This window comes from Neovison vison, chromosome 2, assembly GCF_020171115.1.
Source record: "Neovison vison isolate M4711 chromosome 2, ASM_NN_V1, whole genome shotgun sequence".
Taxonomy (NCBI): domain Eukaryota; kingdom Metazoa; phylum Chordata; class Mammalia; order Carnivora; family Mustelidae; genus Neogale; species Neogale vison.
The window spans coordinates 142177406-142195316 of record NC_058092.1 but is presented as its reverse complement, the minus strand read 5'-3'; positions in this window follow the sequence as shown (position 1 = coordinate 142195316).

The window sequence follows — 17911 nt, the reverse complement described above, 5'->3', positions numbered from 1 at the left end:
TGTGCTCCGTTGCTCTACCGCTTGCTGGGAGCCGGCCCCTCTCCCCACAGTCTATCTTCCCGTTGCTTTGGATTCACTTATCTGCCAGTCCTACCTTTCAGAAAGTGGTTGTTTTTCTGTTTCTAGAATTGCTGTTCTTCTTCTCTTCGATCTGCCGATGGATTTGCAGGTGTTTGCAATCTTTAGATAAGCTCTCTAGCTGATCTCCTGCTAGCTGAAGTAGTCTCAGCCTGCTACTTCTCCACCATCTTGACTCCTCTCTTCCCTCCAAGGCTTCTTGAGACCACCCCACCATTCGTTGGCCATCATGGATACAAGCTACAGCATGAGGAGACATCTGAACCTCATGCATACTCTGGTGCTGGAGATCTTGAAACAACCACTGCCCATTGGAAGGGCCATGTGCTCGGCACTGAACTTAACCATAGCTTGTGTTTTCAGACTTCTGTCCTCACACTTCTCACCTGCAAGCCCTCCATATTGGGAATTCTGGACCCGCAACGCCGCCTTCTGCCTGCCCACCAGAGTAAAGAAGTGCCCTATGGGTCTGCGCAGAAACCCCACATGAGAATCCAGCTGCATGGCTCTCAATGGCACCCCATTATCGTAGGCCGCCCTCTGCATGGATGCTCTGTCTGACACAGCTCAAGCCCTGATTTCCTGTCAGCCACCCAGACAGCAGACCCAATATCCTGCAGGTGGGTCCTGCCTTGGCCAGAGGCCGTCATCGCGAACCAACCTGGGTATTCAGGTACCTGTCCCACAACTTAGCTCAAATTCCTGCCCATGGGGGACCCTGATGCACAAATGAGTACTACTCCTTCCCCATGGCAGGAAAAGTGAATATTGAGATGACAGTCCAACCCTCAGAGTGGGAGCCAGGTGCATGGTCCATGAGACCACGCCCACTCATGATGGGCAGCTGGGCACAAACAGGCATTGTGACCCTCAGCCTGAGACCCCTTTCCGAAAAGCCCCCTCGTGAGTTGGACCAGGAGCCAACAGAGCGGGCCTGTCATGCTCCTAGACCCAGATAGCGGGCCCCATATCCTTCATTTGTGACCTGCCTTGACCTCAGTCCTCCATCTCGAACCAACCTGGGTATTCAGGTACCTGTCCCAGACTTAGCTCAAATTCCTAACCATGGGGGACTGTGAAACAAAAAAGTGTACTCCTTCCTCATGGCAGGAAAACTAAATGTTGAGATTGTTGTCCAGCCCTCAGATTGGGATCCAGGTGCATGGAACAAGAGACAACGCCTACTCAGGATGGAAATATTGGCACAAACAGGCATTGTGACCCTCAGCCTGTGTCCCCTTTCCAACAAGTCCCCTCGGACGCCTGTAGAATAGGCCTGTCATGCCCCTAGGCCCAAATCCTAAGCCTTGTTTGGGATATCTATGTGTCTGGACCCAGAACCTATCTCAGGAATCCCTGTTTGGACAGGACCCCTGAGATGGAAAGCAGTGTTTCCTCTTCGCCAGAAAAACATCAAACTCTTGGGTGCCAGGCAGAATCCCCAAATAGGAAGAATATCCCATGGACCCATGAGGCCACCTCTCCATTCCATAGCCATCCTATACACACAATCCATACAGAAAATCTTATACTCCTGCCTCCCAGCCACCTGAATTTTCAATCCCCAGGAGCTGCCCTCAGCTCTGTAGATCGGGCCTGGATAACATCACCCCTAACTCTTACCCAAGTTTGTGTCTGAAGACTTTGGTCCCAAAGCCCTCACCCACATGCCCTCCAGCATGGGTCCTCCAAAATCACAGAACATCAGTGGGCCTGCTGCCTGAGGAAATTCTGCCCATCTCAGTTGCCCAAACCCTCCACATTAGGAGAAACCTACAAGGCCACTGAGCCCACCCCAATTTCATAGGGCACCCTGGAGAAAATGAACAGTCTGACACATCCTCAGCACCTACCTCCAGGAATACACTCAAGTCAATGGCCCAGAGTAAGAAGATTGAACCTGCCATGCACCTAGGTCCTCATTGGAACCCTAGCTTCGGTTTTCAGGCCTCTGTCCCCAGAGGCCTGTTTTGGAAAACCAACATATGGTTCAATATGTGGTGCATGAGCCATAAAAGAGAACCCCACCTCTCCCGAGAAGGAATCCCGGCACCTGGGAACTGGATCTAACCCTCAGGTAGGAGAATCCTGCAAGGCCCCAGAGCCATCACCACATTCTATGGTCTCCTGGACACCAGGCAGCATTGGGAACCATTAGACTGAGAACTTCCATCAAGGCAGATCAAGTGGAACTTGGAATCAGAGCCAGTGAATCAAGCCTGCCCTGTTCATAAGATAAAATGGTATTGTGAGGTGGGCTTTTCAGGCCTCCATTCAGAGAGCTCTTCTATCGAATCTTTCCACATGGGGGACCCTGGAGCCCTGTAAGCGGACTTCTCCTGTCCCACAGTAGGACACCTTGTTGTTTGGAGGAGCTCACAAGCTCCGGCTTGGGAAATCCTCCATGGCTTCTCGAGGCCACCCCACCATTCATTGACCATCATGGATACAAACTCTAGTGTGAGCAGAAATCTGACCCTCGCGGATACTCAGGTGCTGGAGATCTCGAAACAACCATTGCACATCTGAACGATCCTTTTGTTTCTCGCTAATATTGTTTATTTTTACATTCTTTTTTATAAGACATATTGCTAAAGCTTAGTGATTATATTGATCTTAGCAATTAGCATTTGGTGTCATTCATTTTACTGGTTGTCTTTCCCTTTTCAAGTTTATCGCATCTACATTTGCTTAATTACAACTTCCTTTTGTTTGACCTGAGTTTCAGTTGCTCTTCTCATTCTGGTTTGTTTGTTTGTATGTTTAGATTTTATTTATTTATTTGACAGAGTTCACAAGTAGGCAGAGAGACAGGCAGAAAGTGAGGAATGGATGCAGACTCCCTGCTGAGCACAGAGACTGATGCAGGGCTTAATCCCAGTATTCTGGGATCACCTGAGCCGAAGGCAGAGGCTTTAGCCCACTGAGCCACTCAGATGTTCCCTCATTCTAGTTTCTTTTTTTTCTGTATTATTTATTTATTCTTTGAGTTGTAAAAGTTCTTGAATTCGGTCCAATCTCCAAATCTCTGTTTTATTTATTTATTTTTAATTTATTTTGTATTTTCAGAAAAATGGTATTCATTATTTTTTCACCACACCCAGTGCTCCATGCAAGCCGTGCCCTCGATAATACCAACCACCTGGTACCCCGAACTCCCACCACCTGAACCTTCGAAACCCTCAGATTGTTTTTCAGAGTCCATAGTCTCTCACGGTTCACCTCCCCTTCCAATTTACCCCAACTCCCTTCTCCTCTCTATCTCCCCATGTCCTCCATGCTATTTGTTATGCTCCACAAAGAAGTGAAACCATATGATAATTGACTCTCTCTGCTTGACTGATTTCACTCAGCATAATCTCTTCCAGTCCCGTCCATGTTGCTACAAAAATTGGGTATTCATCCCTTCTGATGGAGGCATAATACTCCATAGTGTGTATGGACCATATCTTCCTTATCCATTCATCTGTTGAAGGGCATCATGGTTCTTTCCACAGTTTGGCGACTGTGGCCATTGCTGCTATATACATTGGGGAACAGATGGCCCTTCTTTTCACAACATCTGTATCATTGGGGTAAATACCCAGGGGTGCAATGGCAGGGTCATAGGGGAGTTCTATTTTTAATTTCTTGAGTAATCTCCACACTGCTTTCCAAAGAGGCTGCACCAACTTGCATTCCCACCAAGAGTGTAAGAGGGCTCCCCTTTCTCCACATCCCCTCCAACACATGTTGCTTCCTGTCTTGTTAATTTTGGGCATTCTAACTTGTGTAAGTTGATATCTCAATGTGATTTTAATTTGAAACTCCCTGCTGGCTAGTGATGATGAATATTTTTCATGTGTCTGATAGCCTTTGTATGTCTTCATTGGAGAAGTGTCTGTCCATATCTTCTGCCCATTTTTTGATATGATTGTCTGTTTTGTGTGTGTTGAGTTTGAGGAGTTCATTATAGATCCTGGATATCAACCTTTTGTCTGTACTGTCATTTGCAAATATCTTCTCCCATTCCGTGGGTTGCCTCTTTGTTTTCTGGCTTGCCAGGTGTCTGTGGACAGGTCTGCCCTTATTCTGATGGGCTTACCTCTGTATGTAAGTATATTCTTTAAGGATCTTCTTTGTCCTAGCTGCTTTCAAGAGGGTCTGCCTACAATTATAATTCTTCATTCTTACTATTAGGTGTCGCGAGGACTTTGAGAATCTGTAATCTTGGGAGGAAACCTTTCGGCCTCTAGTACATGAACACTGAATCTATTCACGAGAGTCAGAAAATTTTCATGGAGAACTTGTTCCACTATATCTTCTAGACTTCTTTCTTTCTCCTCCCCTTCAGGGATTCCAATAATTCTGATGTTGGAATGTTTCATGGCATCATTTATTTCCCCGATTCTGTTTTTGTGGCTTCTAAGCTGTTTATTCCAGGCTTCCTCCTGATATTTTCTTTCTATCTGTTTGCCCTCCACATCACTAATTCTATCTTCTGTATCAGTTACTCTAGCGTTGAGAGACTTTAGATTAGATTGGAACTCATTGAGAGCATTGTGAAGCTCATCCCTGGTAGATTTCAGCTCTTCCCTATTATTGAAAACATGATCTCGGTCGTTTTCAGTTCAGCCCTAATCAATTCCGTTTGCTCACCCATGGCTTTATCCAACCTAGCTATTGCTTGCATAATTGTTAGCCTGAATTCTCTTTCCAACATACTGACTCCTCCTAGTCATTTTGGTGAAATATGGCTGAATGGGTGTAGCTGGATGTATAGACTTTGCTGCAGTCAAGGTGCACCCTGGAACGCTTCTGAGCAATCAGAGTTCCCCACCCAAATGAGAGGAAAAAGAAAAGGAAAAGAAAAAAAGAGAGAGGGAGAGAGACAGGAGCGAAAGGTGAGATAAAAGAAAAGGTTCAGCCCAAATGGGTCCCAAGGTAATATTTATGAAGTATATAAACAAACACAGACAAACAAAAAGACTGATAAAAGTATATGACAAAAGAAATATATATATATTTGCATATTATATATGCAAATAAAGGAAGAACATCGTCAAAAAGAACCCTGAGTGTAAGATGTATATACTATCAGGACAAACACAAAAACACAGAAATACTGATGGAAAAAAAAAAGATGGGAGAGTGGTTGTAAATTCTCATTGTGGGTGATGAAGGTTGTTTTGATTCTTCCTGCATGTATCTGGATATCTTTTTTAAAGGACTCAACGTTCCTAAGATTAAGGGGGATTAGGAATTGGTTTACCTATAGGGGTGGCATTGGTTGGGGAAAGGGGATTACCTTGAAGTTTAACTCTATATGAATATTAGAAAATAAAAATTAAAAAAAGGAATAAACTAGACTAAACTAAACTAAAATTAAAAAGAGAAATGTAAATAATAGAAATGCAAAAGGAAAACACAGGTGTATGTATCAAAAAGTTCCGGTTAGAAGGTTATTACGGAATTTGATGTACTGGACATCTCACTGTGATGGTAAATAAGTTAAAATTTATCTATATAATAATAAAAATTATCTATATAAAAAATGAGCCAGAATAGTGGGATCGAATTAATAATAAAAATTGTCCTATGAAGTAGTGGTGGTTGTTCTCTTGTCCTCTTTTTTTTTCCTTTCCTTGTTGGTTTTCTGGGGGAGGGGCCTGCCACAAGGGTTTTCAGTCAATGATGTTCTTTGAGTTAAGTCCTCCCGCCCTGCTCAAGGGGGTGGGCTCTGAGGAAAATGTTTTTTTCAGGCTTTTGTTCTCTGGACATTTTTATTTTTGTTCACTTGTTTTTGCTCTCGCCTTGACTGCTTTTGGTGGTTTTTGTAGGTTTAGAGAAAAGCAATCTGCACCCTGACCTCCCTCTCAGAGAGAAGCCTCAGTCTGGCTGCAGAGCCCAAATAAATCCCCCCTTGGCCCCTGGCAGAGCAAGTTCCCAGTCGTGGTCCCTGGGGACTCAGGGTTTTTTGCTTGTACCCAAAACCGTGGCAGCGGAGGCTGTCTAGGCAGCTTCAGACTGCCAGAGAAGTTACATGCAGCGATCACACACTGAGATTTTCCCGCTGGGAGTACCTGGTCTTTCCGGGTCCAAGAGCACCCGGCTGGAGCCTGTGCACAACTCTCTCAGGGGAGGGCACGGGGCATGACTCGGACTCTGATGACACGGCACGGCACTTGTGTGGGGACTGCAAAAAGGCTGTACTTCTGTTGGCTGGCGAGGCTCTCAGCCCCTCACGGGAGCTGGGCGCCATGCTCTCTCAGGCGCACTGGTGGTTCAGAGACCTAGACCTGGTTTCTCTGCTGCACTCTCTCTGGCTCTGCACTAGGGGTGGCTGTCCTGGATCTGGGGACTTAAGCCCCTGACCCTAACACCCCGATTCCCGCAATTCTCCCCCCCACCGGAGATCCTTTGCTCTTTTTGAGTGCTTTCTACCAGACTCCCAAGTTAATGCTGGTCCACAGGCACAGGGCACTCTCATATTGGGATATTACTTTCCAACGGGGTGCCTCTGGTGGCTCCCTCCCCCTTTTCTTTATCTTCCATATCAGTCCGACTTTCCCACTCCACTTTACCTACCCACTGGCGTCTTCTGCTCCGGTAGAGATCCAGACGTGTATAATTCTGATCTCAGGCCGATTTCGTGGGTAATCGGAGTTTTTTGGAAGGTAATCAGCTCACTTTAGGGTACAGGTTGAAAGGGCGAATCCTCCTACTTCCCTGCCATCTTAACTCTCTCCTTAAAATGAAAATTAATATCATTTTGTGACACATTCTAATATCAGCATTTAAAAGTATTACTTTCCTGTTCATTAGTCACATCACACAGATTTTGGTATGATTCATTTATTTTATTTTTTATGGGTTTGTTTATTTGCAAGAAAGAGAGAGAGGGAAAGAAAGATCATGAACAGGAAAGAGGGGCAAAAGAAGAGGGAGAAGCAGGCTCCCTGCTAAGTAGGGAGCCCAGCATGGGGCATAAGACCAGGACCTTGGCATCATAAACTGAACTGAAGGTACCTGCTTAACCAACTGAGCCACCCAGTTGCCCACATTAATTTTATTTCCAATAAAATATTTAAAATATTTTCTAATTCTCCTTGTGACTTCTACTTCAGCCCATTGGTTATTTAGAAGTGTGTTGTTTAGTTCCAGATCTACTGAGGAGCTGAAGGCAGATACTGTTGTGCTTTGACATAAAGTTTTTTATTTATATCATTTTTACCTTTTTTCCCTTGTAATTTCTAATACTATGAAAAACCTCCATATGTCCATTCTTGATATCGATCTCTCCTACTTTAACCTGTAAGATATTCTTCATAATTATTTTGAATTCTCTACCTGATAGTTTGAGTATCTGGTCATTTCTGAGTCCTTTCCTATTGATTGATTTGCCTCTTGACAATGGGTTGGTTTCTTTCTTTCTTCCTCTCTTCCTCTCTTTCTCTCTTTCTCTTTCTTTCTTTCTTTCTTTCTTTCTTTCTTTCTTTCTTTCTTTCAACTTGTCTTGTGGCTTACTGAAGGACCATTACAAAGGAATTGCCTTAAACATACCTAACGTACAAATCCTCTACTGTTGAGTTGGATACCCAGGACATATTTGTTAAGAAAGCTTTACAAGAAATTATGTTAGTTGTTTTCGCCTTGGGAAAGAGATAACTCTTGGCAAAAAGAATAGACTAACCAAAGTTTGGAAGGAAAGCCTGGGTGTTGGGATGCTTTGGGATGTAAGGCTTTAATAAGTTCTGACATATTCCTGGAAACCTAGAAAGCCATGGACCACACATGACAATGCTATTATTTTAGGATTGGTGTGTTTGTGATTTGTGGAGGATTTCCCTCAAAATGTGTGTCTGCTTCCAGTTTTCGTCATCCTGTAAGTCTGTAAGAACAATAGTGTTCTCTTAAACCACTCTTGTTTCTCCCCAAGGTTAGACTCTTATGGCGTCTACTTGGTGCTTGCTCTTATGTAGTGTAGTTCACCTCCATGTCAAGTAAGCTCTGTGTGGCATCAGAGGTTGGTTTCTCTCAGTGTGCCTGCTGCTCCTTCCCAAGGTAGAAGGGAACTGAGAGTATTGTTGTGTTACGTCTTATGCAGTAGAACATTTTTTTTTGCCATTCCTCAGATGTAGAAGACCACTTCATTCATATTGGTGTAAGACGTTGTGCTCAGAGCTGTTAGTTTCAACTTCCCCTAAGGTAGAGGGCTTCTGCTCATGTCTGGGAGTGATAGGCTTAGGATTTTAAGAGAAAAGGATGGGGCTTTGTGACTTTTCTAGGGGAAGTAAATAATTTCCTGAATTCCTGCCAGTTAAAAAGGACACCCTTTCTTGTATCTGCACCTGTTCCCAGTCTTTCTTATTAGCACCAAGTGGAAGTCCATGGATGGATAAATGCCTATATGTGCGTAAAAATGTCCTTGCCTTAATAGTTCCAGGGGTTATATGGACTGATTTTAACCTCTAAAATGTCTTTATAAATTAATGAAAAATTTGGCTGATTTATTCTTACTTGCTTGTGTAGTATGAATATCTGTTCTCATACTCTGCTAATCTGTGATAAGACAGTCCTATTTCTTGTTGTTGTTGCTGTTGTTTTGTTTTGTTTTCCTTGGGGACCCCGTCTCTCCTTGGATTTCAGATTTCCAGTCTGATTTGGGGACTCAGCTGCCTGATGTGCAAAGGAAGAGTGATTTTGTGGTTTATTTGTTGAGTTGTTTCTCATTGTTATCAGGATAGTGGCAACACATTCTCACGAACTCCATATTCTAGTCATAAATGAAGCCTCCAGTTAATTTCTGAATCTTAAAAATATATGAAATTATTAAATGAAGGAATGGTGACGTTAACTCTTCCACATCATGGTTTCTCTTCCTCAGCTGTGAAAATTTATGGAGGAAGTCCCTTCATGCCTTAATGATATATTTTTCTACAATGTTTTTCATTGACAACACATCTATGACAGTCATTTATTTCAGTGTATATTTCTTCTTGAGTGTGTTCAAGTCACTGCCTAATTGATTAAAATGCAGTTACCCTTTTGCACATGGTATTTTTATTTTTATAATTTTTATCAAACTGCAATGCTTGCCTTAGGAATTGTTCTTAAAATGTATGTTCCTTCGTTACAAAAGACATGTGGAGAGTAAAGGGAAGGTCTGTGTCACTCTATACATTTTTAATTTAATATAAACATACATAAATGTTAAAGAAATAGACTATAACACTTCGAAGTCTCTTGTCTGCTTTTCTCTCACTTGATGGATTTGGACGATTTCACCTCCAACCTCCAACCACATAGAAATATTTTTAGCATGGAAGATCAGATCTTTTCTAAATTATATGGCAGGGTCAATGTGCATAATACTCATATCATCACCCTCAATTACTTTCCATATTATAATTTTATCATTTGTTGAATGATTTATTGATTCATGTCCTTTACTCCATCTAAGCATTATTTTGAATTTTCAACTTTACAGAAGGCTATCCCTGCTTATTCAATCTAAAATAAGAACTATCCTCCACAATAGCAAGATCCATTTTGCTACATTGTCCTTCAGTTTTAAATCAAAGAATAATAAAACATGACGTTATATATTTTTCACTAAGGAATAAGTATTCTTTATTTCTAACACAATTACTCTAGGTTAGGAATATGAGAATGTATATGCAAATGGAAATGATGACCAGGAGAAACAATTACAAAAACAACTGATATTTTATGTGAATCTATAAGCTTAAGTTTGAATACCAGCCCCCAAAATTGTTGCATCTGACTATACTGAGATCTTTCTTTCTGTTTTGAGGTTGCCCAAGCAGTCTTGGTGATTGCAGACAAGATGAGCTAAGAAAGCATTCTCAAACATTGTTCTTCTGTCAGATTCTGGATTACCAATGTACCTGTTTATACCAGCAGAGATGACAGCCACTTGTTCATCAACAGCCATGAAAGAACACTATACTTGTTTCAAGAATTCAATCATACATACACTGAGATTCAAGATTTGTGACTCACGTCATTGAGGTCAGAACTGAACTGGGCAAAAGTAGTGACCTCAGCTTAATGAGGCAATTCCTCATACCTGCTACCTGGTTTAAGCCTTGGTTTTGGCAGCAGACCCAATGTGTAGAATAGACAAATTAACATTAGTGAAAGGTGGATACCTTTGAAGAGAGATTCTGTCTCTCTCACTGAATGAAATTACCAGAGGGCTGGGATTTTTTGTGCACATTGGCATACCTTGATCATGCAAGAGTTCCTGACAGTCAGGCAGAATTTTTGAGTGGATGCTTAATGGTAAAGTGTTTTTGTTAAAAGAATGAATTAATTAATTAATTAATGAAAATAATGTACAAATTCTTAGAAAAAAATTTTCTGTGTATCCTGATATGGAAAACCCAAGGGGCATCACATCATTCTGCATTCCCAACAAAATTTTATAGTATAATGAGCTGGAGAAGCAAAATCTGGCTACAAAGGAAATACTAAGAATAAGAAGAGAAGAGATGAGTTGTAGATATAACATAAAGAGTGCAGGGATATATTGCAGAGATAAAATAAAGGTAGATGTCAGATTCCTAGATGACAACAAATATAAGCCGAATGAGCAGAGAGCTTTAGAATGAAGAGGAAGTAAGAAATCTGAGACAAAAATTTAGCCAAAGATCATATAGTAATTTTTGGAGGGGCAGGAATAAGATTTTATCCAACCTGTAACTAATATTAGGAACCCTAATTTTAATGTGCTTATTACTAATGCTAAGTGTTAAATATTTTCTTTAAAACCTATCTACACTATGAATTTGTCTTGTAGAGTCTCTACCATACATGTATAGAATAGAAAACCAATTACTGCTGCACATTTCACGCGATGATGTCTCAAATGAATGAATGAAAGGAAATGTTAATTCTTCCAGTGAAATTCTGTACTTGAAACACCTGAGTGGCTCAGTCTTAAGCATCTCCCTTTAACTCAGGTCCTGATCCCAGCCAGGGTCCTGGAATCCTGGCCCAGGTCAGGTTCCCTGCTCCAAGTGAGTCTGCTTCTCCCTTTCCCATTCGCCCTGCTTGCGTTCTATCTTGTACTATCCCTATGTATCACTATAAAGCAAATAAGCAAATTTTTAAAATATATATTTATATACATATTTATACATTATAAAATATATATAATTTATCTATTATATATATAATAGATATATATACATATACATATACACATAAGGAGGCCTGATGTATTTGGAAAGGAAATATTTTCATATATATATGTATATATGTGTATATATATATCATATATGTATATATGTGTATATATATATCATATATATACATATGTGGAATGTATATACATATATATACCATATATACATATATGGAATGTATATACATATATATGTATATATGGGGTGGTATATATATACATATATATACATATATATGTGTATATACATATATACATACACATATGTGGAATATATATACACATATATGGAATGTGTATACATATATATGTATATATGGAATGGTATATATATATACATATATATACATATATATGTGTATATACATATGTATATATGTGTATATATATTCCACATATGTATATATACATATATATGTATATGTGCATATATATATACCATTCCATATATACATATATATGTATATGCATTCCATATATATGTATATATATTCCATATATATTCCATATATGTGTATATATATTCCATATATGTGTATATATATTCCACATATATACATATATATGAAAATATTTCCTTTCCCAATACATCAGGCCTCCTTATCATACTATGCTCTCCAATGATACACAGAGAAGACAGTCTGGCTCACAGACTCCAGGGAATTTTATATATACCATGAACTCTGGAGGCCCTGTTAATAGGCTTGCCATTGATTCAGGTCTGACATGGAAAATAGAACTTTCATAAAGATGAGAGAAATGATTTGAAGTGGCGGGGGGGTGGGAGGTTGGGGTACCAGGTGGTGGGTATTATAGAGGGCACGGCTTGCATGGAGCACTGGGTGTGGTGAAAAAATAATGAATACTGTTTTTCTGAAAATAAATAAATTGGAAAAAAAAAAGATGAGAGAAATGAACTTCAAATGACCATGACTGACCATATTCAAGTTTGTAGCAGTTATTCTGTTCTTGTTTCCAGAATAACCTGTTATACCAGAAAAACTCCATTGCATAGTGATCAGTGCACACTCTATAAAACCAAACTTCCTGAATTGGATCCTGGTTGAATAACTCTAGGGAGATTATGTAATTTTTATTTGCTTCAGTTTCTCATCTCAAAATGGGAATAATAATAATACATATCTCAGTGCTATTACAAAATTAAGTTAGTCAAAAATTCAATGTGCTGAGAATTGTGTCTGAGGTATAGGAAACCTTCAACAAATGTGAGCTCTTATTAATATCACCTTATAAGAAACAGATAGCATCCTTTACCAAAAGGCTGACTTTTAATGTTGAACTCTCAGAAAGTGTTCATTTTTTTTAACACTTCAGGATATGAAGTGCTAGCAATTAATTTAGAGTTTACAATCTTCCCAGGCTGATTGACATCTCATAATATCTAAATTCCATTTGTGTTTTGCCAGTGCATAATATGCACATATCAAAACTCTTCAGTTGTAGACCAGCTTGATAACTTTCTCATTTCTTATATGCCTTGCCCACATAAGATGCTAAACCAGAAGGTCTCCACCCATACTAATATGTGGTAATACACAGAATATAGAAGAGAGAGAGAGAATATATATATTCATTATATAGTAGAGACCAGAATAAAATTAGGGAATGTCATTAAGAGATAACAGAGGGCACCTGGGTGGCTCAGTGGGTTAAGCCGCTGCCTTCAGCTCAGGTCATGATCTCAGGGTCCTGGGATCGAGTCCCACATCGGGCTCACTGCTCAGCAGGGAGCCTGCTTCCTCCTCTCTCTCTCTGCCTGCCTCTCTGCCTACTTGTAATCTCTCTCTGGCAAATAAATAAATAAAATCTTTAAAAAAAAAGTGATAACAGAGCTGTAAGAAGTATGAACTTTATGAAGACTCCAATTAGAAGAGAAAATTCAAATTCACAGTCCATCTAACTTGCAGTGCAGTTTGCTCTAAATTCTAATGTATACTATAGTGGTTGTACTATGAACAACTTTTGGGGCACTCAGGTAGCTCAGTTGGTTAAACATGAGATTTCTGACTGAGCCTCACAACCGTGAGATGGAATCCTGCATTCATCTCCATGCTTAAGATTCTCTCTTTCTATGTCCCTGTGCCACTTGCCTCTAAAAAAACACAAGTATTAACATCTATTTCAAAGCATTGTGTGGGAAGACATTTTTCTATGCTATAAGTGGCAAGAAGTATTGTTGATGGTATTCTTGAGGAAGTCATAAATGGCTCATTGTCCAAAATTATCTCCCTACTAACACAACCAACATACTTACTTCTAGAGTATTCTCTCTTTCCTAACTTCGTATAAGTGCATATAGAGACCATATAACAAAAAGACACACCTGGTTACTTTACACCTTTATCTAAACCTGACTTTAATAATAAAAATTATTTTTTTTTACTCAAACAGTAAAATACTTGAAAGAGTCAATTGTGTCTATTTAAATAGTCTCATGACAATTTGGTTACAGTGAAGGGTAGAGTATAATTTTCCCAATCTTGAAAGAGAGCCCTGGATATATAGGGTGAGGGTCAGGAAGTTGCTAGGACAACTGGCTGCTATCGTTTTACTGACTGCTGCTTAGGCTTCCTGGCACCAATAACACCTCCTTAATAAAAACATAAACAAAACCCAGGTCTAAAAATGATGCATGAAATCAAGAGAACTATGGTCAAAAATCCATGTCTGCTCTTAAAAAATGATATCAGTCTGTTATATACACCCTTGCTCCCTTTGTTATGTACAAAATTCTTATAAAGTTGTGACTATTGGAACTCCATTTTGTGGACTAGCTAATCCTCAGGAAGGGTCATCTTGAATCAAATGGTCATGTCTTTTTACTGTACTTCTAGTAATTTGCCCTAAGTGCTATTACATACATGCATTCTCATGCATTGACAACACTGTTAAGATTCAGTCACCCTAATTTAAAGAGTTACGAATTGTTTAGAAGGATGATATTAATATATATGAAATAATATCAGAATGTTTAAAATAAACACACAAACTGTGATAACACTTATTACTAGTACTCCATGAATTCATAAATGCAGCAAGTCTGTGTGGCCTGGAGAATACAGGGAACAGTACACCAGGTACCTGTTCTGAAGGAGTAGACCTAGAGTCTGATTCCAAACTTACATCCTGTCCAGGATAGCTTGCCTCATAACTTCTCTATAGCCACTTTTGAACATTACTATTGGCCCATCACTGCCATATGCTGCTTATTTTTTCCTTTCCAAATGTAAATATGTCCATGTATTTTAATGTCCCTGTACTATCATAGGGTATGTGGTGGACATATAATTTGCCTTTTTAGTTCTTAAATATGTAAATCAATAGCAACCATGGTCTGACCTGATATAGAATATCATAATATTAACATGTTGATCTTATATGTTCACTTTTGTTTCTTGAAGAGGATATGAGTATATTTTGTGGGCCTATTTGGTGGGCAAAAGAGTGGAAAGTCAATATTTGTGACAAGCAGATTAAACTGCAGTAGACTTTATACATTTTCAAAATGTTAGCTGTTCCACTTTTTGGAAATACATCCTAATTCTATGAAATCAGGCTTGGCCATGGGAATTTTTCTGCCTTTTAATGTGAAAAGGCATCCTTTTCATGTAATAAGAACACATCACAGCCTTTCAGTTGTAGACAGTTTACTGACATCAAGCTTCACCAAGTGGCTTGCTTTGTCTAGAGGAATGTAAACTGATATGAAATGTTACACTTAGAGGAACAGCTTTAACAACCCCTACCATTTTGTTTAATGTGACTTCCACAAGAAAAATGTCCTTGTCACAGGTGAGACTACTCTCTGAATTTAAGGTCAGCACTAAGATTATGTAGAGAATCACAGAGCTACTGATATTAGGGCAGCACAAGTGAGAATTTTTTGTCGTTGTTGTAAACTACTAAGAACTAGGAATTGCATCTTACTCAACTATGACATATACAAAGCTGACTAATACAACATGATTGAATTTGTTTGGTGGTAGGAAAGACATATCCTCATGTAACAGTTGCAGCTAAGAGTAAACAATGCTGCAAAATGTTTTGGGGAGCATTAAAGAGGCAAGCCTTAGTAGAACAGAAGTGTTACAAGGTAATGAGTTATGAGCATTTTAAGTATGTCTTATTCGGGTAATGGGAAATCTGAAAACACATCACTGGACTTTAGATTTGGTCTGGCAATGATGATGGACTTTTAGGCTTTCAATCAGAGGCTCATAAGATGAAAACCAATGTAATTATCTCTCTTGGCTTTTAATTATAATCAGAAAAATTGAATGAGAAAGCAACAGAAATCCTGGAAAAGCTAAAAAAAAGGGCTATAACCGTCATTTGATTATGGTTGAAATGTGGCCCATAACTATGGACTAGGAAGAAGGTGAAGAACAAAATAATTCTTTATAAGTTTTGGGGTTCTCTCTATTTACATAATATAGTGAATAAATAAGAGGAATTAGTCAAACATATCTTTATAGCTTCAGATCTGAGGGGCTGGGACAATGGAAACACCATTAACGGAGACAGGTAAATTAGAAAAAAAAAGTATAATTCTGAGTGGAAATTTTGCGTTTGGAGTAAATATCTTTTTTTTTTAATTTTTGTGATAAACCATTCAATGAAAAGTTGGACCAGAGAGAGATCAGTTCCCATGATAGAATTTTTTGAGGTGTCCTCATAGAGATTATCACTGAAGCCAAGAAAATGAATGAGTCTTCTTCAATGAAACAGAGAAAAATAAAAGAAGGTTAAGAAAGAAGTTATGGTTAGGTGGTTGGATGGAGAGAAGTTATAGAATCAAGAAGTTGGAAATGAACTTATACTAGACATAGGAATTTTCAAAGCAATACCTTTCCCCCCAAAACGTAGTTTATTTAGGATTATTTGAAGGATGGAAAGGCAAGAATAGAGAGGATAGGGAAAGTTCATTTAGAACATCAGTTCTCATGGTCTAACCAAAGAGCTGTTTACTGGTGAAAAATTGAGATTTATGAAGTTTAAGGATATCATACAATAAACATTTAGAATCAAAAGTTCTCAGGAAAGAGAAAAGGGAGAAGTATAGCAAGAATCAGGGTCTTTGAAGAAGAGAAATTGATGGGCTGGGGAACACAGGTGCGGGTATTAAGTTGCCTTTAGGTGGGATAAGTGCTCTTGCTTTATTAGCCTTGGTGAGCTGGTGTGAAAATAAGAAAAATAGTCCTCATGTTTGGTTCCTAACTATGTGTGTGACAAGTATTATGTCATTTAATACACCAAATAACTTCATTGGGTAAGTGGTGTTTATTATAATCCTTATTAGGAGGAAGAAACAAGGCAGTAAAAAGTAAGAAGAATTAACGTAGCTCACTAATAAGTGACAGAAATGGGAGTCAAACTCATGATGTTGAATTCAGAATCAGTATCCTAAACCACTATGCTTAGGATGGAAGTTATCAGTGTTGAATTTGTACCAAAGAAAAGTAGGTGTGGCCATTATAACAAGGAAATTGAGCGTACTAGCAGCATTTTAAACAAAATGTCATTAAATGCATATATCCCTTCTAGTTCCTACTGTAAGGGTGGGGCAGACTGAGTGGAGTCATCCAATCAGTAGGCCGTATGTATATCCACTGGGAAGGTTGGAATTCAATTGGCCACCTGTGTATGGGCGGGGCTTAACCACCCCCATAAAGGTTGCTCTGCCAGGCTGCCAAGGGGGGCTGCTGCAGGAGGGCCGGGGGCTGCTGCAGGAGAGCAGCGGCTGCTACAGGAGGGATGGAGTCGGCGGAGAGCGGTGAAGTCCGCGGAGAGCGGTGTAGTCGGCGGAGAGCAGTGAAGTCCTCGGAGAGCGGTGAAGTGGAGCGGAGAGCGGTGGAAGTCGCAGAAGAGCAGGGGAGTCAACGGTGTATAGAAGAGCTGTAACAGCTCTTGTAAGAGCTATAACCGCGTTTGGCGGTCCAGCCTCCAGCTTCCGGCGGCGGCCCCGAGCGCCGCCGCCTGCACCCTCCGGCGGCGGCCCCGAGCGCCGCCGCCTGCACCCTCCGGCGGCGGCCCCGAGCGCCGCCGCCTGCACCCTCCGGCGGCGGCCCCGAGCGCCGACGCCTGCAGCCTCCGGCGGCGGCCCCGAGCGCCGCCGCCTGCAGCTTCCAGCTTCCGGCGGCGGCCCCGAGCGCCGCCGCCTGCAGCTTCCAGCTTCCGGCGGCGGCCCCGAGCGCTGCCGCCTGCAGCTTCCAGCTTCCGGCGGCGGCCCCGAGCACCGCCGCCTGCAGCTTCCAGCCTCTGGCCCTGAGCACCGCCGCCTGCAGCTTCCAGCCTCCGGCGGCGGCCCCGAGCCATCGCCTGCAGCCTGCAGCCTCCGGCGGCCCAGCAGTCCAGTTGTCAGCGGTCCCTCGACGCCTGCGGTCCTGAGACATCTGCGGTCCAGTTGTCAGCGGTCCCTCGATGCCTGCGGTCCTGAGACATCTGCGGTCCAGTTGTCAGCGGTCCCTCGACGCCTGCGGTCCTGAGACATCTGCGGTCCAGTTGTCAGCGGTCCCTCGACGCCTGCGGTCCTGAGACATCTGCGGTCCAGTTGTCAGCGGTCCCTCGACGCCTGCGGTGCCAGTGGCCCTGCCCCGCACTCCAGGACCCTCAGCAGTGACA